Source organism: Macrobrachium nipponense, chromosome 47 (genome assembly GCF_015104395.2).
Source record: "Macrobrachium nipponense isolate FS-2020 chromosome 47, ASM1510439v2, whole genome shotgun sequence".
NCBI classification, from domain to species: Eukaryota; Metazoa; Arthropoda; class Malacostraca; order Decapoda; family Palaemonidae; genus Macrobrachium; species Macrobrachium nipponense.
Genome location: NC_087222.1, coordinates 27,063,050 through 27,090,540, shown reverse-complemented (window position 1 = coordinate 27,090,540; position 27,491 = coordinate 27,063,050). Strand labels below are relative to the sequence as shown.

General features: G+C 38.9%; 1 pseudogene; it reads right to left on the bottom strand.

Annotated features, from left to right (window-relative positions):
* On the bottom strand, nt 1-25,853 carry LOC135204816 (splicing factor ESS-2 homolog; annotated as a pseudogene).
* Between the last annotated feature and the right edge of the window lie 1,638 nt (nt 25,854-27,491).

The following is a 27,491-nucleotide window of genomic DNA, read 5'->3' as shown; positions in this document are numbered from 1 at the left end:
GGTTAGAAGCCGAGTAAAATAATAAAAATGGATTCAAACCTGTTAGGCACTTTTGGTATTCTATACGAAGGTCCCGGCGTGTGTCGTTTCAAGAGAGGCGTCTGATTCCCATCCAGCTGTATGGGAGTTCCGTCGACTTCGCCCCACGTCATCAGGGAGAAGCGTCGACCCCAGGCACTGGTGATGGGGCAGTTACGAAACTGTACCCATTAACTTTGGAGTATCTTTCCCGAGCTCCTTCCCTGAAACCAGAATCAAGAATTTGTTGAAATGTATGAAGTTTTTAAAGCCATTTGCATTTTTCCTAACAAAACAAACTGAAGCTTGAGAATGCAAGCTAGAACCATCACTCAACACTCAGACAAGGTCATTTTAACTACAGTGGTCCCCCTGTATTCGCGGGGGATGCGTATCAGAACCCCCCGTGATAGTTGAGAACCCGCGAATGTTTGGAGCCCCTATAAAAAATGCTAAAACAGCCTATTTTGCTAGTTAAAACTCAAGAAAACCCACTAAAAATGTTCATACTTGGTTTTTTTAATAGTTTTATCACATTAAGTGGATTTTATGATGAAATTGATAAAAAAAAAAACCAGGAATTTGTGGGTATTTCTCATGGAAAAATAATGCGAATGCGCAAATTTTCTGTGAATAATGCAGGGAAACATTCCTGAGAGAAATCCGCGAATGTGTGAGTCCGCGAATCCGCGAGAACCGTGAATACGGGGGTTCCACTGTACTTTACTTTTCAGCGCCCATCAATGTGAAGATGTCTCTACGTTTCTATCTGATGTTTTCGCTGGACCTGAGAAATAATCCCCATGGCACAGCATCCTGTGCCAACCGCAAGTTGACATGTACCATCAGGCAGTGGAAGTACTGGCACTTCAAGATTGGAGACTATCCAGCATCTTTCTGTGAGGATAATCTTGATGCATAACAAGATGTCTAGATTTCTGCAGAATCCTCAGCAGCTGTGTACCAGGGGAAATAGTATGTCTGGTGTATAAAGTGGAACCCCCTGTATTCGCGTTCTCCGAATTTGTGGACTCACACATTTGCGGATTTCTATCGGGAACGTTTCCCCGCATTATTCGCGGAAAATTAGCATATTCGCAGTATTTTTCTATGAGAAATATCCACAAATTCTTGTTTTTTTTTTAATCAATTTCATCATAAAATGCACTTTTTGTAATAAAACTATTAAAAAGGCAAAGTATAAATATTTGTAGTGTGTTTTTCTTGAGTTTTAACTAACAAAATAGGGGGGTCTGGTATGCATCCCTTGCAAATGCGGGGGGACCACTGTAGTTGGATACTTCAATTTTAGTACTCTATGTCCCCAAAATGAAGATTATTGTTGTTTATGTATGCTACTGATGAAGACTCAGTCATTATATGCTGTTGATGAAGATGTAGTCACAAAATGAAGCGATAAGAAACTGGAGGAAATAAAATTTCACAAGAAATTAGGTTCAAATTCCGCAGGTGTGCGTATGCAAAAAAATGTAAAATTTATCAACGTTTCAATATCACAATTTGTCGTACATTGTATTTTTCCTAACTATACAAACCTGAGGTCCTTTATATATATATATTCCATATGTAAAGGACCGAGGGTTTGTATTACGTGTCGGAATAAATCACATTTTGTTGTAAATTGCATTTTTCCTAACTATACAAACCTGAGGTCCTTTACACATGGAATATACTTACATATGTAAGGGACCGAGGATTTGTATTACATGTCAGAAACAATTTAGTTTTCTATTTCCCCAAAATGAAGATTAGTGTTCTTCATGGACACTACTCCCATTCCGGGCTGGGATGGGAATGAGAACTGTCTTGGTCCTGAGCTCCTGACCCGGTCCGTCTGCCGTTCTCCCAGAAAAAACTCCGAGGAGGGGGAGGAGGAGGAGGAGGAGGAGTGAGAGATTATAAGCACCCTTGCCCAGCCTGTTGAAGACAGAAGTGCAGGGCAGGTAAGCAAGATTTAGATACTGAACAGCATCTAAACCCTACAGTTTCCTCTCCAAAAAGCACTAAAGTGATTGAGAAGTTTGTATACTATATACAGTAGTACCTCGAGATACGAAAGGCTCAACTTACGAAAATCCAAGTTACGAAAGCCAATACGAAAATTTTGTTTTACAGCTCTACATACGAAAAGTTTTCAAGATACGAAAGGTTGTTGCTATAAAGTCCCGAGATTTTGCCCGGACCACCAAGAACAATTTTAAAACTCCCGCGCGCCAACTGAGTAAACTCGCCACCATCCTCCCGCTCTCCCATTGGTTCCTGATGCTAGTCACCCCATAAGGTCCTGCTCTCCTATTGGTCAGCATCTACCCCTTGTGCTTTAAGTATTCTATTGGTAAAAGGTTGCTGTAAATTGAAAAACTTAGTATTCATGCAATTACATTTAATAAAAAAAAGAATAAAAAAAAAGAATCATTAGATAAAGATAGAATAAAGAATAGAAATGAAGTGGTTATTCTATACTGTTTGGTAGTTTCAGTAGTGAAGCAGAGATAATGAAAATTTATGGCTTACTGTGTAAAGTGATTGCATTGGCGATCGTTCGATACTCGTAAGTGCTGGATGTAAACAGACGTTGGAAAAGAAAACTTTTTTTTTTTGTTTTTTTTTTTTTTGTTTGTTTATTTTTATAGTTAATGGTACTTAATAATTATTTGAAATGAGTACATGCAATACATTTTTAAAAATTAAAAAAAAAAAAAATGGTGAAAATTTAGTCCCCCCATCATAAAATATAAAAATAAATCCAGACTGCCAACAAAATACGCATTTTTTTTAGAATTCTTCTTCTGTTTTTTGTTTATTTATTACGTTACGTATACGTATTGCGTATGTTTCATTATAGCTGTCAGTAACTCGGTATCTCCGTTAGGTAAAGATAGTGTTTGGTGGTTTCATTAGTTGAAGAGAGATACTAATGACAATTTATGGCTTACTGTGTGCTAGGAAAAATGATTGCTTGGCGCTCGTTCGATACTCGTAAGATGGGTACGAGCTGAGAATGTAAACAATCGATTGGAAGGTTTGTTTTTTGTTTGTTTGTGTATTATAGTTAATGATTAATTAATAATTATTTGAAATGAGTACATACTGATTATTTATACATTTTATTGGCATATTCTAAGCTTTTAGCTCTTAGGTTTAGATGTCAGAATCATAGACTAGGCTACAGTAGCAACCGCTAACATAGGCTAGGCTTATTGCTAAGGGACATATGCTAAAGTCCTAATATATGCAGTAAAAATGGGGTTGAACATTACATGCATTTGAATATTACTCCAAAGTATGTACAGTATTTTGCCTTTTTGGAGGTCATATTTCTTCCGTCGTAACCCTAGAACATGTGTTTTAGGCCTGGAAATATAATTTACTGGGGTGTTTTTGGAGGGCTTGGAACGGATTAGCCATTTTACATGTAAAAGGTGTACCAAGATACGAAAAACTCTTGATACGAAGGCCGTCTCGGAACGGATTAATTTCGTATCTCGAGGTACCACTGTACAGCAGCACCTCATACTTCAAACTTAATCCATTCCAGAAGGCTGTTCAAAATACGATTTGTTTGAAATATGAAACAAATATCCCCATGAGAAATAAAGGGAATCAGAATAGTAATTCGTTCCAGCCAACCTCAACAGTTAAATTAAGAGTGTAAAGTAATGGATCAGTATGTTAAAGGAAGTAAAATTTTCTAAATTTTATTTTTTCTACGTACGATTTACAAACTGTTTGGTAAAAATGGCTCTGGCCGGCTGGGGGATGGAGGGAGGAGAGACAGAAACCCTTTGAGCAAACTGAATTGGTTGCAGTATGCAAAGGTTGATAAAATCAAACTTATTCACATATTAAGTAGAAAGACAATCAAAGGAATCGATAGATCGATAGTGTGTGTGTGTCCAATTGTGTCAGAGAGAGAGAGAGAGAGAGCGCATAATCAGAGTGTTTAGACTTGGATCTTAAGTGCACGAAAAAGATTAATTATACCACAATACATCAACTTACTGTTGGCAAACGGCAGGCTTTTAAAACAACCATGAGGATTTTGCAAACAAATAAGTAATAAGTCAAGAATGTAAGAAAAGGAAAGAGAGATAAAATAACTTTTCACAAGGAAGCCATTCCAACAGACAATCAAAGGCACGCAGAAGCTGAAAGCAGCGCCAGTTTGTTTATCACAGAGCTGAGTTACTTTAACAGTAGTAAAATATCAAAACAAGCATTTGTCACTAGATTGGTATTTTACCGTAACAAAAATAAAAGGGCTTTGGGGAAATCTAGTGTAAGGGAAAGAAATGGGAGAATAATCATCCCAGATCAGCTGAGAAGTCAGTGGGAAGCAGAGCTGTTCCTCTCTCTCTCTCTCTCTCTCTCTCTCTCTCTCTCTCTCTCTCTCTCTCTCTCTCTCTCTCACTCAGCGCACCGAACACTGACTCGAGCAAGGTTTTTTTTATTGTATTGCACTTGTTTTTATGTTTTATCATTTGTTAAATTTATTGTAAAATAACATTTTATTTTTTATGTGAATTGGTACTGCTTTTATGTACATACTATAGTAAAGATTTTACTGTCTCCTCTTCTCTCCCCAACAATACCACAATGCACAATAACTTAAAACCATTCATTCATTATTCCTCAAAAATATAAACGCTCCCTCCCTCTACCTCAAGTTAGCTGTGTATCACCGAAATGACGAATGACTTTGTTAATCATTTGTGCTAAATTTTATTGTGAAAAACTTTATTCTTTCATTTACTATTTTGTTAATATATTGTTCAACTAGGCCATCTCACTCGGCACACAAAACACTAGCTCAATTAAGACTTTTTTTCTGTATTGCATTTATTTGTTTTCATATTTTATCATTACATTAAATTCATTGGGAAATTCCCTTTTTATGTGAATTTTTATTGCTTTTACATACATACAGTAATATTTTAACTCTCTCCTTTCCTCCTCTCCTCAACATATCAACGCTCCCTCGTTCAGTCTCAAGTCAGCTGGGCATGACGTCACTGCGGTTACGTACGATTTTATACATCTTTTATGCTAAATGTTATACTGAAAGCTATATTTTATATTAAATGCTTTATACTTTTATTTATTTTGTCGAATATTGTTATCATTAAACTATATATTGTCAAAGAAAAAAAATTAATACAGTTTAACTTGTAAGACCCAGTAGGCCGACGAATACAAGTATAAACTAGATAATCAGTCAGTTCGAAGTACGAGCATTTGTTCGACATACTATACAAAATTTTCTTGAAAATTCTGTTCGAAAAATGGAAAGTTCGACAAACAAGGTACCACTGTATATGCATATAATAACAACAATGCAGAAAGCAAACAGCAGTCAGTAATGACCTCATTTGAAAGTTAAACGGGTGTTCCAACTTGCATTCGAAAGCTACATCCTTATGTGAGGACCGAAGGTTTGTATTTGTGTAAGAACAAAATTATTTTTAAATAATAAATGATTTTCTCAAAATGAGAGACCCATAGAAGTACTAAGCAAATGGGAAGAATTTGCATGACATCAGACATCCATGGACCTTGAGAAACTAAGACAAGACAAGCAATTAGATGGATGTTACAAAGGTAGATGATATCAGTAAACTTGCTAAGTGCGTGACATCACAACATCTTGATATGAAATTAGAGGTGAAGGTAGTATGTATATACAAAGTACATGTGTGTTATAGGAAACCCTTTATCTTTTCCTGATGGATCAAACTAACTGAGGAAGTTGCAAAACAGGGGAGACCTGGGAGTCTATGTGTAGACATAGTGTTTTTAATAGCATAATCTGAGGAAGAGGTCTCGATATGGCTGAAAGATGGAAAATGAGGAACGAAGGCATAATAGAGGCAGTCCCGGGTTACGACGGGTTTGGCTTACGACGTTCCGAGGTTAAGGCGCTTTTCAATTATATTCATCAGAAATTATTTCCAGGGTACAACGCATGTTCCAGGGTTACGACGCTCATCTGGCACGAAAGAAATATGACACCAAAAATGCAAAATAATCAATATTTGAAGATTTTTTTTATGCAAAATGCAATAAGAATGCAGTTTACATAGTTTTGAAGAATGCACCCAAAGCATTAAAAGTAAGGTTTTCTTAGGACATTTGGTGATGTTCCGGCCTACGACAATTTTTGGGTTACAACGCGTCTCAAGAACGGAACCCCCGTCGTAACCCGGGGACTGCCTGTAGTACAAACAAGTCAGATTATAGTCACTGGAAGCACTTAGGAAAGTGGCCTTGTGGATGATGCATGATGAGAGGTAAATCAAATGTAAAAGATATCCGAACAGATCCACAGATCCTCAGAATGTAAAAGAAGTTCTTATTGCTTGAACTGGTAAGTATCTTTGAAATGATTTCATAAAGCATACGCTTCACGTTAAAACAAAATGCACCTCATATAGCATAGTATTTCTATACAATACAGTTTGTCAGAGATGTTAATTTCTCAGTTTTAAATTGAAATTATATATAAAAAAAAGGCTAATGATTAAGAGCAAACATAAACTGAAAGTTCAAAAAGCAGTACAAATATAGTCTTTACACAGAATGAATGAATACTCCACCATCTACGCCAACTTTTCCCTCCCTTTTGCTGGCCTGAACGGCCGATGCTTCCAACATGGCTGGCTTGACTTAACGTCTCAGTAAACGGGTAGCTTGTGTACCGAGTGTTGGATAAATTCACCTCTCGCTTCTTCTGTTTCGCAGCCTCTATGCTCTTTGCTCGGGAAACTGGCACTCCTGCAAAAACACAAATGATTTCTAATTTTGTACATAACAGAACACAAATGGTGCTCCAATGGACGCTTTTGAACAAAATAGCAAAATAAAACCACTACAAATACTTTACTACAAACAAAAAAATATTGGGACATTCCTCGACACTCACCATCTGGTACAAACATGACTGAGTTGAATGTTTTGAATTTCCAGTTTTCCACCTGCTTGGGGCCTGGCCTGGAGTCGTTCTGGAGCTAGGTTCCTGTTATGGACCACAGCCTCGCGAGGCTTCCTCTCGCTGCTGTCTAGGACCGTTGGAAGACTCAAGTTTGGCGTGTGATCTTCATTGTGGCTTCTCTTCTGCTTCAAACATCCAGGCATGCTGAGTATGAAAGAATAATATATGTACTACTGATACAGTATACTGCACACTGAAGTTGAAACGCAGTCAAGAAAAAATAATTCAAAACCAATTACAATCGTGTATATATGTCAAATATAGTTTGCCATCGTCACTATCACAAAGAATGGAAGTGCAAGATATTAAAAATTTAAACATGTTGTCAGTTGTAGCCACCTTGATTCATCTTAAATTAGAATGAGAACTGGAGTAAGTTAAAGCATTTGGACATTTGAAAAGAACCTTTAAACTTGCAAGGCACACTTTAAGCAGCAGTTACCTCTACAGGGCTGATGCAGTACAAAACGATAATAATTGCACTCACCTTCAACCTAAATTTGCTTCATTTTTCTCCATCAACTGTTCAAAGCTCTCGTTATCCTCACTTGTGTGAGAGTCAAGAAATTCGTCCAGCGATATTTTGGAGCTGTCGGAAGCACTGTCTTTATCTGTTGCACTCTCCTTTGCATTGCAAGTAGACTTGGACAAACTTCGTGCACTGCCTATCAATGGAGTTGCGTCCCCACTGTTTGCTACTGGTGTTTCAAAGGTTGCTGGACTGTCTTCTACATTTCGGAAGGCAGAGTCTTTCCCGCAGGAGTATTTGGAGTAAAATTCCCTTAGCTTGATGATGTCGTTAGCTTCCTTGGCCTCCAAGAACTCAACTTTTTCTTTCAGATCTTCCAGATCGGGAAAAAAGTCCCTTTCGATTATTTTCTCTACTTCCTGAAAAAATTAACAAAACTGTCATTAAAGAACTGGAATTTACCTACTGGTGTTCTATTGCCTAATTTACCATAAATATTGAGTAAAAATATCTTTCCATGTTAACCCAGCATATAATGTTGGCACCTTCCTCTAATCCTCCAAGATAAGAGTCAAAACAAAGAAAATCATTGTACCTCCTCTGTTAAAAAACTATCATAACTATCGTACGTATACACTACCTACGTTACTCAGGAATTCATACAGACCAAAGAATTTTACCTATTAGTTTAAAGTTCATAAGAAAACTTAGCCTAAAACTTCAAACATAAAAGACTGGTTTATATTTCTATTCGAAAAGACTGATGCTAGATTTCCATTTGAGCCTCAAACACACCATAAAGAACTACAGAACTACAGTTTACTTGAAACCAAACTGTAAAGCAGAGATTTGTACAAATATAAAATGTTCAAATATATTGTATCCAAAATTCAATATTTGTAGTGCTTCAAAAATCAATATAATATGAAATCCTTATACATGAAAGTATTTGAATGAATCCATTGACTAAAACATAACATACAAGCAATTCCCAGTTATCGGTGGACTCGGTTAATGGTGATCCCGTTTTATGGCGCTCGTCTAGTGCCATAAAATCGGCAATTAATGGAGCCACAACGGGCCGAGTTTCAGCTATCGGCGCCACAAGGTGCAGATAATAGAGTTATGGTGCCGTGACACACCTAAACAGAGGCGCCATTAACAGGTTATCGGCCACAAATTGCCGAGTTTCGGTTAAAGGGCACCCAGCCGAGAACGGAACACCCCGCCCACCGATAACCAGGGACTGCCGAGAAGACCTCAGGCGGATCGTACTTTGACGTAGGTGTCCTCGTCCAGTACTTTCCTCCTCTTCCTCGGGGGCGGCACCAACGGCTTCTTGAAGATGCTGTTGTCACCCTCCAAGACCTCCAGAGCCATGCTCCCTGGCGTGGATGGACGCGAATCTATCTGGCTCATCGTTGGAATCTGTCAGGAGACAAACGACAAAAATTATACATAAAATATATATATACTTAGGCCTATTGTATTTTATCTGAGTTTTTTCACACAAACTAGATATTGATATGGCAGCCGTACCCTGACTGCGATAGATATTGGTACAGCTGTGAATTGCCCTCAGGCATATCAGTGACAGTCCAGCAAGAAAATGGCGACTGAACAATATGAACCGTGCAATAATACATCAGTTTTTGCCGAAAAACAAATGTTTTCAGGTTTCAACAAGCTGAAAAAGGCAACAGATGTCTACAAAGAGTCAAACTTCCAGAAATTGTATATCCGTAGGTCACGAACGATTGAATCGGCCCTGAAAAGAGCTCTGAAGAGGAGATTCAAAGAAGATTTGAGGCCTAGCTAGTAAAGAAGTGCACTACAGTAGTGCGTCCAATATGGGAAACATGCTGTTAATATAGACCTGATTTGAATTATTACTCGCGATTGATTAGGCCGTTTACCAGAGGATCGACGTTGGTAGTTTTCCAACCTTCTCTTCGCAGCTCTTTTCAGAGCCAATTCGAGCATTCTTGACCTACAGATATAAAATTTCTGGAAGTTTGACTCTTCGTAGACGTCTATTGCCTTTTTCAGTTCGTTGAAACCTGAAAACATCAGTATTTCGGCGAAAACTGATGTATTATTACAAGGTTCAGAGGAGATTCAAAGATTTGAAGTATACAGATAGACTATTTTATTTTTATTTTTCATGAATATAGTCAAAATCTAAGTATGTATATGTTTAAGTATTACTGTGACTCCTTATATTTTCATTTACTGTCAAAATGTTTTGGTGCTTTGGTGATACCAGTATGGTGCTTCACTTTGACATTTTGAATTGAACATGTTCAGCGAAACAATTCAGTTCGACTATTATTACTACCGTCGCTGATCTTCTAGTACCAAACCTATAGCTCTTAACAACAGTGTACGGCAATTGCTGCATGATTAGCAAACTGGTAAATGGATACTGCTAACTGCCGTACCTACAGCAAGTCAAGAGCGCAATAAGGCACCACTGACAGACCTGACGTACCCTCACCACAATGTTATTTGTACGGCAAGAAGTCTGAAATTGACGCATGCACAATTCACAGCTGTACCAATATCTATCATGATCAGTATACGGCTGCCGTACCAATATCCTGTGCCTTTTTAATAGGGGGAAACACCGCAATGGATCCATCGTCATCGCGGGGATCAGCCTTATTCACTCGATATTTAATTGGTGAAACAAGAATACAATTACATCTTTAAGCATACCATTCAAAAGATTGAAGTTTCGTCAACATAATGTGATATATGAAAGTGCCATACAAACTAAAATAAGCATGTGAGGTCTTCGTAAAATATGTTTTCAAGGCAGTTTTGAAATCCAATATGGCGTCAACCAACTGAGGTGCCATTCGTAACTGCCAAGGATCCAACATCTTTCCCAGCCTTCCCAGCACTCATTGAACAATGTTAGCATATATATGTAATGTTTATTGATCTTACTCAAGATTGCAGTTGTAATCAGCACAATAAAACAACATTTTGTTGTCTATATTAGTGAAAGTGTGAAACTTCTTATTCCTGGGGTTATGGTTTGAACTGAAATTCATTTTGACCTTGTAATCAGTGGTTTTATCCTTACTGTCATCACAACTGAAACTCCACAGTGCTTATCTGAATGTAATTATAGATGTTTTGGTCTTAATTCACTCCAAATTGCACTTGAACTACGTTGTGGTTCTTGGTTCCTAAGGCTCACTCCACAAACACAGTTGCGGGCAGCACATGACCACAAGGTTTATGAGGTGCAAAGCTTTATTCCTTGATTGTTTACTTTACTTATTATTTAGTTTAACTTTGTTACTTCAAAATGTTTATTTAATTCATGTCTATTATCCCTTTTTTGCAACCAAATTAACCCCCAAAAATTACAGATATTTCTAAAGTAGATACGGCAAAATGTCATCATTGCCAATTTAGTGGAGCTTCATACATATGCTGATGCATTTACAAACTGTTTCCATGAATTCTATTGTCACAGTAATGCAATAATGATAAAATTGCTCTTATATGTATATATACTACAAATAGATACGTTAATTCACTTATTTCCCCGGTTTTGTGTAAGTCTTATACCCAGTTGGGAGGGTAAACACACAACAATTGGCAACACTGATAAACAATAGAAGAGTGCGAACAATGCCGTTGATATTTTAGTAAGGAATCTAGTTCTAGTTACTTTTTCAACAACGAACATTTTTAAAATATTAATAATCATGAATATGTACAAAATTTAGGCAATTCATGACCTTATAATGCCGTTTAACTATTTATCTAAATAATTATCTACTGCATGCTTCTTCTTCTTCTTTTACTAAAGCATCATAGTTTCCTTGGATAAGTCGTGGTTGGAAGTCATTGTTTACAATTTTTGCGAAGTGCCCCAGCGTCTATGGGTACAAGTGGTGTGCGGATTTAGGGGAAACAACCGACTAGACTAGCCAAGCCAAGCCACTTTCTACCGCGTTTGAAGCTACCCTCCGAAAAAGTACTTTAACACGTCCTGACACCAGGGATGGTCATCAGTCATGAATTGCTGGTGGTGAGAGCAGGATCTTGAGACCTCTACTCTCCTTTCAAAGTAAGTGTTTTCTCCAAAGTTAGAAATTAAGGTCATATTTTAAGATTAAACAGAGGGTAATGAAAAGTCTGGCTCTACGCAGCGCACACTACGTACCTCTGTGATGCTTTCGAAATTTTTACTTACAACTACCAATATTTCGAAGATTGACACCATCTCGATGTTTGTGGAGTTGCTTGTGTCAACAAACTTCCCATTTCCTGTGCTAAATCTGCACTCCACTTGTACCCATAAATGCTGGGGCAATTTCATCATAACAATCGTAAACAAGACTTCCAACCACTATTTTTTAAAGGAAACTACGATTTTTGGTAGAAGAAGAAGAAGTGTGCACTAGATAATTATTTAAATAAATAGTTAAAAGGCAGTATAAGGTCATGAATTGCATAAATATTTTTACATATTCATGAAAATATTCGTTGTTGAAAAAGTCACTAGATTCCTGACTCAAATATCAACAGTTTTGCTTGTGAATGGTGTCTACGGTGTTGTTCGTGCTTTTCTATTGTTTATCAGTGTTGCCAATTGGTATGTGTTTACCCTCCCAACTGGGTATAAGACTTACACAAAACCGGGGAAATAAGTGAAATTAGCGCATCTATTTGTAGTATATATACATATTAGAGCAATTTTATCATTGCTGCATTACTATGACAACTAGAACTCATGGAAAACAGTTTGTAAATGCATCGGCATATGTGTGAAGCTCCACTAGATTGGCAACGATGAGTCATTTTGCCGTCGTCTGCTCATATGTACTTCAAAGATATCTGTAATTTTTTGGGGTTAATTTGGTTGCGAAAAAGGGATAATAGACATGAATTAGATAAACATTTTGAAGTAACAAAGTAAAGTTAAACTAAATAATGAGTAAGTAAACAATTAAGGGAATAAAGCTTTGCACCTCATAAACCGTGTACTCGTGTGCTGCCTGTAACAGTGCTTGTGGGGTGAGCGCTTATGAACCAGGAACCGCAATGTAGTTCAAGTGCAATTTGGAGTGAATTAAGACCAAAATGTGTATAATAACAATCAAATAAGCACTGTGGAGTTTCAGTTGTGATGGTAGTAAGGATAAAACCACCGATTACAAGGTAATAATGAATTTAATTTCAAAACCATGACCCCACCAGGAATAAGAAGTTTCATACTTTCACTAATATAGGCAACAAATGTTGTTTTATTGTGCTGATTACAACTGCAATCTTGAGCAAGATCAATAAACGTTGCATAAATACGCTAACATTGTTCAAATGAGTGCTGGGAAGGCTGGGAAAGATGGTGGCTTCGCTGTGCTTACGAACGACACCTCCCGCAGTTGCCGCCATATTGGATTTCAAAACTGCCTTGAAAACATAGTTTACAGAGCTCACATGCTTATTTTAGTTCGTATGGCACTTTCATATATCACATTATGTTGACAAAACTTCAATCTTTTGAATGGTATGCTTAAAGGTGCTTCAAAGGTGTAATTGTATTCTTGTTTCACCAATTAAATATCAAGTGAATAAGGCTGATCCACGTGATGACGATGGCTCCACTGTGATGTTTCCCCCTAGCACATGGAATGGGAAGTTTATTGACACAAGTGACTCCACAAACACCGAGATGGCGTCAATCTTCTAAATATTCGGAGTTATAAGTAAAAATTTTGAAAGCATCATGGAGGTATGTGTGTGCACTGCGTAGAGTCCAAGACCCTTCCATTACCCTCTGTTTAATCTTAAAATATGACCTTAATTTCTAACTTTCGAGGAAATACTTAATTCAAAAGGATAGTAGAGGTCTCGGGCTCCTGTTATCACCACCAAACAACTTTATGACTGGTGCCCATCTTCAGTGTTAAGACATATTAAAATGATATTGTCATGATACAATAAAGTTTGTTCATACTTACCTGACATATATATATAGCTAGCTGTATTCTCTGACGACCGACAGAATTTCGAAACTCCCGGCAAACGCAGTGGTCGGCTAGGTGGTCAGTACCCATTCCCGCCGCTGGGAGGCGGATACCAGGAACCATTCCCATTTTCTATCAGATTTTCTCTACCACTGTCCCCTGAGGGAGGTGGGTGGGTACTTGATTATATATATCTGTCAGGTAAGTATGAACAAACTTTATTGTATCATGACAATATCATTTTGTTCATGACACTTACCTGCCAGATATATATATAGCTGAATCCCACCATTGGAGGTGGGAAGGGACAGAATAGAAGGATTTTGGAAACATTTCACATGCAGATGATTGACATCTTGGTTCCTTACCTGTTAGCATAGCTGACTTCGTGATTACTGTCACCCAAGCCTGCTTCTGCTTAAACTAGAATTTCCAGCAAGGTAGTGACCTGTATAGCTGGATAGTTCTAGATGATCTGTCAACGGAAGCGTGACCACAATGTGACTAGACCATATTGACCATACTGAAGACAACGAAGCATAATAATACCACCTAAACCTAGCCCAACTAAAGTTAGTCCCATAACTTTCAGACTAATTAAAGGGAAGACCGCCTCCAAGCGGGCCAAACCCTACAACCATAAAAAAAAAACAGACCGCCATTAAATTAAAATCACACAACATCCATTTTCTAAAGGATGGGGTTCGTATTGCTTCTCGTCCCCAATACTGTATCCGCGGAATGTATGGTCCAAGCGAGTAGCAATTCTCATATGTCGCCTTCACTCTCTGAGGTAGTGTGAAGAGGAACACAGAGTTGCTTCACCAAAATGTGGCACCCAGGATATCACTGAGTGCCATATTTTTCTGAAAAGCCACCGAAGTAGCTACCGCTCTAACTTCGTGAGCATTAACTTTTAGCAGTTTAAGATCACCATCCGTGCAGGACGAATGAGCTTCCCTGATGGTGTTTCTCAAGAAGAACGCCAGTGCGTTCTTAGACATTGGTAATTCCGGCCTCTTGACCGAACACCACAGGTTGTCTGACAGGCCTCTACATTGTTTGGTCTTTTCCAGATAAAATTTGAGAGCTCTGACAGGGCACAAAACTCTCTCCGGCTCTCGTCCGACGAACTCTGATAACCCCTTGATATCAAAGCTTTTAGGCCAGGGGTTGGATGGGTTTTCGTTCTTAGCTAAGAACGAGGGGCTCAGCGAACACACCGCATTGTGTTCTCTGAAACCCACATGTTTATTCATAGCTTGGATTTCGCTAACCCTCTTAGCTGTTGCCAGAGCGGTTAGGAAAATAGCTTTCCTAGTTACATCTTTCAAAGAGACAGTATGCATAGGTTCAAATGGGGCTGACATTAAAAACTTTAAGACAACATCCAAGTTCCATGAGGGAATCTTGTCTCGTGGAGCTTTTGAGGTTTCAAAGGACCTCAATAGATCGTGAAGATCCTTATCATTTGATAAATCCAAGCCTCTGTGTCCGAAGACCGTTGACAGGCATTACTTTTGTAGCCTTTAATCGTTGACACTGAAAGTTTGTCTATATTTCCTAAGATGTAGGAGGAAATCAGCAATCTGGCTCACAGAGGTCGTGGAGGAGGAAATATTTTCCCTTCTACACCAACTTCTAAACACAGCCCACTTCGATTGGTAGACAGCTTGAGAAGATGTTCTTCTAGCGTTGGCAATGAAGCTCTTGCCACCGATCTTGAAAAACCTCTTGCTCTGGCCAACTTTTGGATAGTCTGAATGCAGTCAGATTCAGAGCGGAGAGGTTTCCGTGATACCTCTCGAAGTGGGGCTGTCTGAGTAGATCGATTTTTTGGATGGAAGTGTCCTTGGGAAATCTACCAGAAATGACATGGCCTCTGTGAACCAGTCGCTTGCAGGCCAAAAGGGGGCGATCAACGTCATTCTTGCTCCTTCCTGACGCCGCAAACTTCCTTATTACCTCTCCCAGGAGTTTGAATGGAGGAAAGGCGTAGAGATCCATCCCCTTCCAATTCCAAAGCATGGCACTATTGCTATTGCTCCTGGGTCCAGAACCGGAGAGCAGTAAATAGGAAGCCTCTTCGTTTTCGCTGTCACGAAGAGGTCTACCAGAGGACGTCCCCAAAGTTTCCATAACTCTTTGCAAATCTCTAGATGGAGAGTCCATTCGTTTGGAAGCATTTGATGCTGACGGCTTAGGAGATCCGCACGAACGTTCTGCTGTCCTGAAACGAATCTCGTTAGAATCGTTATATTTCTTAGCTTCGCCCAAAGTAAGATTTCCCTTGTTATCCTGAACAGGGACGAGATAGAGTTCCCTCCCTGTTTTTTTATATACGTGAGCGCCGTGCTGTTGTCCGAGTTGACTTGTACAATTCGTCCCACAATCCTTGACTCGAAGCATTGAAGTGCCAAACGAATCGCTTCTAGCTCCTTGAGGTTTATGTGCCAGGACCTCTGTTCCCCTCTCCAGAGGCCTGACACCTCCTCCTCCCCCAGTGTTGCTCCCCAGCCCGTTCATGGACGCGTCTGAGAACAACACTAGGTCTGGGCTCAGAACTTTGAGGGACATCCCTTCCGATAGCTTGACGGGATCGGACCACCACTTCAAATGCTCTTTGATCGATTGAGGGATTCTCAAAATCTCGTCTAGGTCTTTCTTGTTCTTCCAGTTGTCTGCTAGGAAAACTGAAGCTGTCTGAGGTGCAGCCTTCCCAGAGAAACAAATTTCTCCAGCGAGGAAACATGGTCCCCAGCAGACTCATCCATTCCCTCGCTGAGCATATTTCCTTCTCTAAGAAGACCGATACTTTCTCTAAGCATTTTAGCTGACGTTCTATGGATGGAAATGCTTGAAAAGCCACTGAATCCATCTGAATCCCCAGATACACGATGGACTGTGTGGGAATCAGATGGGACTTCTCGAAGTTTGACCAGAAGGCCTAGGTCCTTCGTCAGCTGTAATGTCGTGTGTAGGTCCTCCAGGCACTTTTCCTTTGACGTGGACCAGATCAGCCAATCGTCTAAGTAGAGTGAGACTCTTATCTTTGAGAGATGGAGCCATCTTGCTACATTTCGCATCAGAACCGTGAATATCATAGGGGCTGTACTCAGCCCGAAACAGAGAGCTCTGAATTGGAAGACCTGTCCTTTCAGAACAAATCTGAGGAACTTCCTGGACCGAGGGTGGATCGGAACATGGAAATAGGCGTCTTGGAGATCCAAGGACACCATCCAATCTCCTGGTCTCAGGGAAGCTAAAACAGACTGAGCAGTTTCCATCTTGAATTTTATTTTCCTTACAAAAGATTCAGCTGCTTACGTCTAGGACAGGTCTCCATCCTCCCGAGTGCTTCGGAACAAGGAAAAGCCTGTTGTAGAAGCCTGGAGAGTTCCGTGATACCACTCTTTCTACTGCTCTCTTTTCCAACATTTGATCCAAAAGGTCTAATAAGATCTGTTGCTTCGAATCCTGATAAGAGGGCGAAAGGTCTATTGGCTCTATGCTTAAAGGAGGTTTCGATAGAAACGGGATCTTGTAACCTTTCTCGATCAATTCGAGTGATCAAGAGTTCGCCCCTCTTATCCTCCATGCTTCCGCGAAAAGAGCGAGTCTCGCCCCGACTGGTGCCTGGAGGGCCGAAAAGTCATTTCTTTCCCCTGGTTTTTGAGGGGGCTCTGCCCCTAGGGAAACCTCCACCCTCGAGCAGCAGCTCTCGAAGAGGCTCTCCCACGAAAGGGCTTATAATTTTTCCTAGAAGCTTGCGTGGTTCTTGAAGATATCTGATCAGTAGGACGTTTCGAAGACCGAGACAATAAGTCCTGCGTCGCTCGTTCTTGGAGATTTACTGACAAACCCTTTACCATCGATTGTGGAAAAAGATGAGCAGAAAAGGGAGCGAACAACAATTCTGCTTTTTGCGCAGGCGACACTGACTTAGCTGTGAAGCTACAGAAAAGTGCGTGTTTCTTCAGGACTCCCGACGCAAATTGTGATGCCAGTTCGTCGGAGCCAATTTCTACTACTCTGTCCATACATGACAAAATACTCACTAAGTCCTCTAATGATATAGAATCTGGGCTTCTAGACTGCACATCCAAGACGCCCAAACACCAATCTAGAAAGTTAAAAACTTCTAGAGTTTTGTAAAGGCCTTTGAGATGGTGATCTATCTCTGACATTGTCCAAGAAACTTTTGCTGATGCCAGGTAAGATCTTCTAGGTGCCTCCACTAAGTTGGCGAAATCCCCTTGTGCGGAAGCAGGGATTCTTAAACCTGCTTCCTCTTCTGTCTCATACCACTTCCCTGATCTTCCACTAAGCCTTGTGGGGGGAAGTGCAAAAGAAGTCTTGCCCTTTGTCTTTTTGGATTCCATCCAATCGTGGATTCTTTTAAAAGCCCTTTTAGTTGAGAGTGAGGTGGCCATTTTAACAAAATTTGGAGTCTTCCTTGCCTTCGAAGAGGTTAGTTGTGAAGGTGGAGAGAGAGGAACTGGAGCTCGAAACTTCTCAGGAAACAAATCTTTTAAAAGACGAGTTAAAGTCTTATAATCCACAGAGGATGAGGTTGTAGGATCCTCCTCCTCTTCTGAGACAGGCTCGCTTGACGATTTCTCTTCTAATGGAGACGTAGGGCTTATCTGAATTGAACGAGAAGAAACCGAAGTTTCACCTCCCTTTCGAAACGTAGGTCTTGCGCTTGAAATCAATTTTGAAGAGGAGAGCCGGCTATGTTCTCCTAACCTTGACTTTCTCTCCGAATTTTCCAAACTAACGTCATACGATTTCTCTTGACGAGCACCCATATTGTAGTTTCTACTACCTTGAAGCATATGGCGCTTATCCTTCTGATTAGCGACCTGTTCTTTTCTTCCCAAGGTGACTTTATGCATCGGACGCCTAGCGTCCTCATTTGCGTCCTAGAAAGCGTCCTGGAAAGCGTCCTGATTATGAAGGACGACGAGCGTCCTTATTAGCCATAACGCCTCGCGTCCTGATGTGATGGACGTCGTGTAAACACTCCTTTAAAACGGTCTTGAGTTATAATACGCCTCGCGTCCTCAAAAGCGTCCTCATATCCTTCTTCTGAACTAATATCGTGAGTTTGAAGTCTATCCAGCCGACGTTTACGACACCGAGCATCCCGAGCAGCGTCCTACGAGAGTCCCTGATTGGCAAGGCGTTTCTTCTGTTGAATACTCTCTTCCTGTAAGCCAAGATCAATTCCTTCCAATTCTATTTCTGAGCGATCCTTCTGAACGTTCTTCGACTCTTGGAAAAGACGACGGCCGCCTGTGCGGTACCTATTGTCTTTTTCTCTTTCGCCAATACTTCTAGAGACTCTATCGGCAGGACTGCTTGCGCGTTCCTGATTGAGTCAATGAGGTCTAGAAGGCGACGAATCAGAAGATGACGAAGAACGAAGAGAAGCCGCAGGAGAACGTCTAGATTTCTTGACGGGTAGCCATAGATCTTTTTTACGACTACGCTATCTTTCTTCTTTCTTGGCGAAAAACGCATCCAACTGTTGACGAATCGCTACGAGGGTCTTTTTTGATGGTGAAGAACCATATGATATAATGAACCTTTGAGAAGATGGGCGAGGGGACGCCTTCTTCCTTCTCTCCGGACTCGAATCAGGACGCTCAGAAAGCGTCCTGAATCTCTTGTGTGGGATACTGTCCTTCAAAGTCTTCCGGAGAAGACCGAAGCGTAAATCGAGGCGGAGGACGCTCTGATCTCCCGATGAAGCTCTCTCTTCCGTAAGACCTTTCCTAAGAGGGCGAGAAAGACGACTGCCGCCAGTGCGACGTCTTACGTCTTCCTTACCACTCTCAATTGGAGAGGCCTTCCGAGATTCCCACCCACGGTGAGGTGAGGACGTCTCGGAGGAAGAGAAGCATTCCTTCAAGATTCGCGCTTGCGCGCGATCTTTGGCAGCCTGGGATGCGTCTTCAGGATCTGCCGAAGGGACGCCAGACCGGTGTTTAATTCCCGTAACCCTCCTTCGGCCTTCGACATGTCCATTCCCTGTGTTCTGGGAGTCCGACAGAGGTCTCAACCTGGAGGCATTATAGGACCGATCTGACGCCCCCTCCACTTCACTAGGGGCACTAACATTATCACTACACTTTTGCACATTAGATTGTAGCACTCTCATTTTCGATTCAAGGTTCCGAATCGATTCCAAAATGGCAGAAAGGGCATTCCCTTCGGTAACGATCACTTCCTTATCTGAAGGTGAAATCATAGGGTTATGCGTAACATGTTCTACAGTTTATGTTAGATTGAGGCAACTTTATCACTTTGACTTTTAACAGAAGCACTCCTGGAGGAAGACCTCCTAATTCTGTCACGCTCAAGTCTACAAATGTAAGATTCATACGCCTTCCATTCGACATCAGTTAACACTTCACATTCTTTGCACCTATCATCCAACAAGCAAACATGCCCTCTACAATTCACACACACCGTGTGAGGATCTACCGAGGCTTTTGGTAGCCTCACCTTACATTCTTCTACACCACACACTCTGAAACTAGTAGAACTAGATCCAGACATCTCAATTCTAAGAAAAATCAAAAGCAAAATCAAAATCCAAACCACAATAGCGTATGCCAAATCACTAAGCCGTCTGAAACCAAAAAGACAATCCAAATACTCAAGTGACAAATGGGGTTTTCAAAATCCTAGGCGGAGGTCTGTAAACAGTTGTTTACCGACCGGCGACAGAAGAAAATCTGAATAGAAAATGGGAATGGTTCCTGGTATCCGCCTCCCAGCGGCGGGAATGGGTACTAACCACCTAGCCGACCACTGCGTTTGCCGGGAGTTTCGAAATTCTGTCGGTCGTCAGAGAATACAGCTATATATATATATCTGGCAGGTAAGTGTCATGAACAAAGTACTTTTTCAAAGGGTTGATCCACATGCGGTGAAAACTGGATGAGCTAGTCCAGTCGGTTATTTCCCTATTTATGTCTTTTGGTTAATAGATATTTATCCATCTTATAAACTTTTCCCTTCTATTTTTTAATGCATACAAGACTGGCCACTGTAGGCTAACCATAGGCCTACATCAGACCACAGGCTAAAATAGGCCTATCAGGTCCATGGGCATCGGGATTGAGGGATTAATTCACAAAATTAGGAGGCCTACGGCTTATAATTTCTTTAAAAACGGTGTTAATCCAGCCTAAGGTAGACCTATGGGAGTTAAGGAATAGATCTACGTCGTCCTATATGATTGACGTAGGCCTATCCTGGGCCATTATCCAATGGCATAGGGTAAACAACCGCTTTTTTTTTTGGATAATCCATCGTCATCACACTGGCCAGGCCTTATTCACTCGATATTTAATTGGTGAAATAAGAAAAACAATTACAACTTTCTTTAAGCATACCATTCAAAAGATTGAAGTTTGTCAAAATAATGTGATATATGAAAGCCCATACAAACTAAAATAAGCATGTGAACTCTTTGAAAATATGTTTTCAAGGCACTTTTGAAATCCAATATAGCGGCAATCGTGTGGCTGGCCGTCTAACCACAGACAATCCACCATCTATCCCAGCCTTCCCAGCACTCATTTGAACAATGTTTCGGATGTATACTTACAAGCAGACGACGCGAGGAAAAAATGACTCATCGTTGCCAATCTCGTGGAGCGGTCACACATACGCCAATGCATTTACAAACTGTTTCCATGAATTCTAGTTGTCATAGCAATGCAGTAATGATAATATTGCTGTAATATGTATATATACTACAAATAGATACCCTAATTTCACTTATTTCCCGGTTTTGTATAGTCTTATACCCAGTTGGGAGGGTAAACACATACTAGGGTAAAAAATCACGGACGATCCCCCACCATCATCACGCTGGATGGGTCTTATCGCTCGATATTTAATTGGTGAAACAAGAATACAATTACAACTCTAAGCATACCATTCAAAAGATTGAAGTTTCGTCAACATAATGTGATATATGAAAGTGCCATACGAACTAAAATAAGCATGTGACCACTCTTCGTAAAATATGTTTTCAAGGCAATTTTGAAATCCAATATGGCGGCTATCGTGTGGATGGACGGGTCGTTCACGGATGGACACCATCTTTGCCAGCCTTCCCAGCACTCATTTGAACAATGTTAGTGTATATATGAGGGCCCCAGAACCAGAAAGTCGTATATGCCACTTCCACGGATTTGGAGTTATGCATACTGGTAGATTTGACAACCTTTTCTCTGTGTATTTGAGGCATTTCTAGGCCATTCCACCATTTACATACGGTCGAAATTCCTACTGGGACAGTCGGAATTATCGATATTAGCTACAGGAAAGAACATGACTTCGAGCGGTGCTGGCAGCCGCTCGGACGCTTCATGAGGACCAGATAGACGCATATCACTAGCGCTGATTAAGCCAATGAGAGCGCGCGTCACTTTGCGGGTAGCGAATTCTAGGCCAATGAGCGTTTTTCCCCATAAGGCGTGTGTAAGCATCGACCAATCACTGCGCAGCTTACAATCTCCCGCCAATGTTTACATCTCACTTCAGTGATCATAGCGGAGATTTAATTTACGATTATCCGGTTTGTGTTGTGCTGTTATTTTGTCTAAATTACTCTTTATTTGAGTACATTATGTCTTCCTCTGGCAGTGATAAGTGAGCTAGTGATGTCGTGCAACATTTTTTTCATTATTAGAATAGTAATAATAGTCGTAGTACTAGTAGTAGTAGTAGTAGTAGTAGTGGATGAGGGTCACAGCTGGTAGCGATGTTTGGAGCTAACAGACTGCAATCTGATCGAGTTAAGTCCCCTTCACATTGCAGCTTCTATTAAAGGATGGGGGCCCTCCCTAGTAGTAGTAGTAGTAGTAGTAGTAGTAGTAAAAAAAAAATTATTATGATAATATTATTATTGTGTATTATTGATGGTTAAACATCATAGTGATTCAAGGTTATCATCGTCAACATCATTATTAAACCATCATAATATTATTATTTCTATCATTATTATTATTATCATTATTATTATTATTAATCATTATTATATGACAATAGTATTACTATTCTATTATAGTATTTTCTTGTGATTGATTATAAGTATCGATGTATTATGATGATGAAAGGTTATCATCATCAGTGTCATTATTAGTACTAATATTATTGTACTATCATCATTATTATTATTACTATTATTATCATCATTATCATTATTATTATTCTTATTATTATTCCCATTGTTATTATTATTACTATTATTATTATCATTATTATCATTAGCAATACTCGGTTTCTTATCACAAAAATGTATCGTCTTTTCAGCCACACTATTATTACTTATCAATATTATTATTAATAGTATTATTATCATTATTATTACCAGTATTATTACTATTACTCTTATTAATATCATCATCATTATTACAACAATATGATAACACTTTATTATCGTTTAACACATTCAATTATGGTTTAAGTGCTTCTTGTTATGACTTCAAATATTAAAAAAAAAATGTGACTTTGGCAGACATTTTGAATGCTAGCGCGCAAGCGCACCCAACAATTTTTTTCAAATTTTCACAAAAAACTTATAAAGAGTATAGCTTTCATATGAAACTAAGTTTAAATCGATATCTTTCTTAGAAGCAGATTAATGAATGATAAACTTTGAGGCCAATTTACTCATTTTTTAAAAAGTGGCATATACAACTCTCTGGTTCTGAGGCCCTCATATGTAATGTTTATTGATCTTACTCAAGATGGCAGTTGTAATCAGCACAATAAAACAACATTTTGTTGTCTATATTAGTGAAAGTATGAACTTGTTATTCCCGGGGTCATGGTTTGTTGAACTGAATTCAGTGCTTATTTGATTGTTATTATACACATTTTGGTCTTAATTCACTCCACATTGCACTTGAACCACGTTGCTGTTCCTGGTCCCTAAATGTGCAAGCCACAAACACAGTTACGAGAAGCAGACGACGGACACTGCAAAGTTTTATTCCCTTAATTGTTTACTTTACTACTCCTTATTTAGTTCAAATTTACTTTGTTATTTCAAAATGTTTATTTAATTCATGTCTGTTACCCCTTTTTTGCGACCAAATTACCCCAAAAAATTACAGATATTTCTAAAGTATACACAATCCAATGTTTCTAACCTTGTCGTACATCTGGCTGCTGAAAACAATAGCGGAGGAGACTACGGATAAGTGGATTATGATTTTTTTTTTTTGCTGCTGTTTTTTTTTTGCAAGCACTTTTCATTGATTTAAGTCTATATTAGTATTTTGATTTTTTAAACAAACTGTATGCTAGAAATAAATGTAACCTTTAATGTTTTGCACGCTAAGAATGGCAAAATCATCATTGCCACATTAGGGTGAGCTTCACACATACGCCGATGCATTATTATAACTGTTCCATGAATTCTAGTTGTCATAGTAATGCAATAATGATAAAATTGCTTTAATATTTATGTATACGTATTATACTTTCAATACATAGGCTGATTCACCAATTTCCAAGTTTTGTGTAAGTCTTATACCCAGTTTGGAGGGTGAAAACATACCAATGGGCAACAGAGAGAGAAAGAGAGAAAGGTAGGTGAAGGAAGGAAGGACAGGGGTGGAGGTGTAGGGGGGGGGGGGGGTAGGTGGAGCTTTTTACGTGTGTTCGTATCCATTTCTGATAATGGAGTTTTTTGTCTCTTGGTACAAGGACAAGTGTCGTTATTCTTTACGATTTGTGATTCACGATACCCTTATAAATTACGGCACTGGGTGTAATCACTATAGAGAAATCTCGTTCTGATAAGAGTGTTTGTTACAGAAATATTGCCAAAAAACGTGCTTGCACTGTCTCTGAAACCCATAGTAGGTATGCTGCTTAGTTGTCAATCAAGTTTTTTGTAATCAAGTATTTTTTTACAAGCTAGCTATTGTATAAAGTTGTATTTTTTCTCAATCAAAGCATATGACCCTCAATGCCAACTTTCCTCTTTTAATGACTTTCTGGTCATTGCAATTAAATTCGGCCCCATTAATTTCTTATGGTGCGAAAACAGACAGAGGCCCAGGGACCGAAAGTGATTGCGTCACACTACGGCGGTAATCCGGCAGTAAAACATCTTCATATATGCGCATTACGATTATAACAATTACATGAATAGCTGATAACAATCTGCATGAATAACTGGTAAACTGTGCTGCCAAAAAGTTGAGTATAGCAATTATTTACAATAAGTACGAAAATCAAGATGTCGTGACGTCATAATACAGGACTTAAAAGAACGTTCTAATTCTGAAAAACAATTACTTAAATTTGAGTCAGAATCGAGTTACTTTTTCAATAACGAATATTTTCTAATTAATCATCATAAATATGTAAAATATTGATGCTTTACTATTTTAAAAAATTATCTAGTGCACGCTTCGTCGTCTTCTTCTACCAAAACAGTTCTTACTTAAAAAACGTCGTGGTTAGGGACTATGTTCCGATTGTTGCGATGAAAGTGCCCCAGTGTCTGTGGTACAAGTGGTGTGCGGATTTATCACAGGAAATGGGAAGTTTGTTGACACAAGCGACTCCGTAAACATCGAGATGGCGTCAATCTTCTAAAATATTGAAGCGTAATTAAAAATTTCGAAAGCGTTTTGGTGAGATTTGCACTGCTTTGGACATTTTCCCTTTTTCACACCCTCTGTTTTAAATGCTTTAAATTTGGCCTTAATTTCTAACTTTGGAGAAAAATACTTCGAAAGGAGAGTAGAGGTCTTTAGCTCCGTCTCTCACCAACAAGAAGTCGCGACTGATGCCCATCTCCAGTGTCGGCACGCGTTATAAGTACTTTTTCGGAGGGTGGCCTAGCCGTGGTAGTCGGTGAGTTGGCCAGTCCAGTAGGTTGTTTACCCTATATGATAGACGTAGGCCTATCACGGGCCATTACCCAATAGGCATACCTAGCCTACGTTTAATAACTTAATTTACAGGTACATTAATCAAATTAAAGCGTAATTAGCATTTAAATAACTAAACAAAAGCCATGGCTATATATCTATCTATAAAATTATATGCCTAGGGTATTTATTCTATAATAAATAGCCTAAATAAGATAAGGTTTCGGACGAGCTCAGTAGGACCATCTTCCGATAAGCCTATATTTAATCACCTATTTTACCGTTAAATTAAACGAATTAACGCTTAATTAACCTTAAATCAAGTAAATTAAAAACATACCTGTTGATTTATCTGCAAAAATATAGGCCTAGGGTGATTAATCCACGTGAAAATAGGCCAAAATAAGAGAAGGATTCGGACGAGGCAGGATCTCCACGAAAACAATAACAAACTTGTAAATAGGAAGAGGGTTTTTTTAATGTTTCTTTCCCTATTTTTGTAGTTTTTCTTCGAAATGTTCTTTTTATTTTCGGTTTTATTTTAATGTTTTTTTTATTTCATTTTAGTTTATTATGTTTTTGTTTTAAACAATATTATTATTATATTTTTTTTATTTAAATCGCTTATTTAATTAAGTATTTTAATGTAAGGTTGGTGTGTTATGTTATTGACTAAATTGATGAAATTAATGTAATAATCCTTAACTTTTTATAAGGATTTCATATTCGATTTTTTATTTATTGTATTATATCATCATAATTCCCATTATTATCATATTTACGTAGAATCAATGATAATACAATAAGTGCCTCGAGAGAGATAATACCATATTCTAACCGATGGTTAGAAAGTCCTAAATCGCAATGTTTACAAACGTAAGCGAATTTCTTCGTTCCGACTCGAATGTCGGTTTATTTATTCTCGTAATTCTTTAATTTGTAATTTATTTTCTTTTCGCCATGCTATATAATTAAAAAATTAAAAGCATAATTAAATTTAGGGATTGCAGGATATTTCGGCTTTGGGGGCTTTGAGGGGGGCTTGGGAAGGGGCTGGTTGGCTTGGTAAAAAAAAAAATGTACAGGATTTCATAGCCGATTTACATAGAAGAGTTCTATTCTAAGTAAATCTTGTGAAAATGAAATAGCTTGACTGTATCTAGCGTCAAAAATGAAATAAATAAATATTTTCGTCACCCATTGATATGGTACTAAGACCCCAAAAAGTGGTGTAATTCTCTCAGTCGTGTTTCATGCATTATATAATTGTTGGAATGAATTTCAACCCTAATAAAATAGCATTATAAACTATCGAAATGTCCTATTTTCACATACCAAAAACATGTAGGAAAGACGGTGAACATGAATAGGCATGCCTAAATTGTTTCCATCATGGCGACTCTAGAGTGAATGTCCCCATGGCTTCGATAAACAAGGTTCTTTTGCCTCCATGTACTCAAGCTCTCTGTAAATGGGATGGGCAGGTTTTGGATATATTGATTATTAGAGTCTTGTATAGACTGCATTCTGCTTATTTTTGAGGCATGGTTGTCCTATGTAAGATTCCTTGTTCTATCTAGTCGTCTATGGACAGACGTGCGTGTCTATTTATCAACATTATTTGTGTGAGAAGGGTTGCTTTACACTTATGGCTCTAGTTAGGGCTTAAGGTACGCTACAAATATCCTTTAGTAACCCCTACAGTGCATCAAGTGGGGCGCACTGACGGCATTTGTCCCCAGTGGAAGAAGAATGATCACAAGGAGTAAAGACTGGACAGGAATGAAAAGGCTTTTGGGTAATGAAGATAAACAAGTTCAAAAAAGAAAAAAAATATTAAAAAGGTTATACATCTCTACATGACCAAAGAACAGTCACAACATGAATTCAGATGAATATAGGATTCTGGAAGTATTAAAAAAACATAAACTTTGCTTTGAATTGACTTAAATTACATAAAAGTAGACCCAATACTAGGCTATATATATTATATAGAATATTCACGATGGTAATAAGAGAGGAATAAATGAGGGTAATTGTGAGGAATTCCTCTCACAATAATTTTATTTTCTAATGTTTTTGTG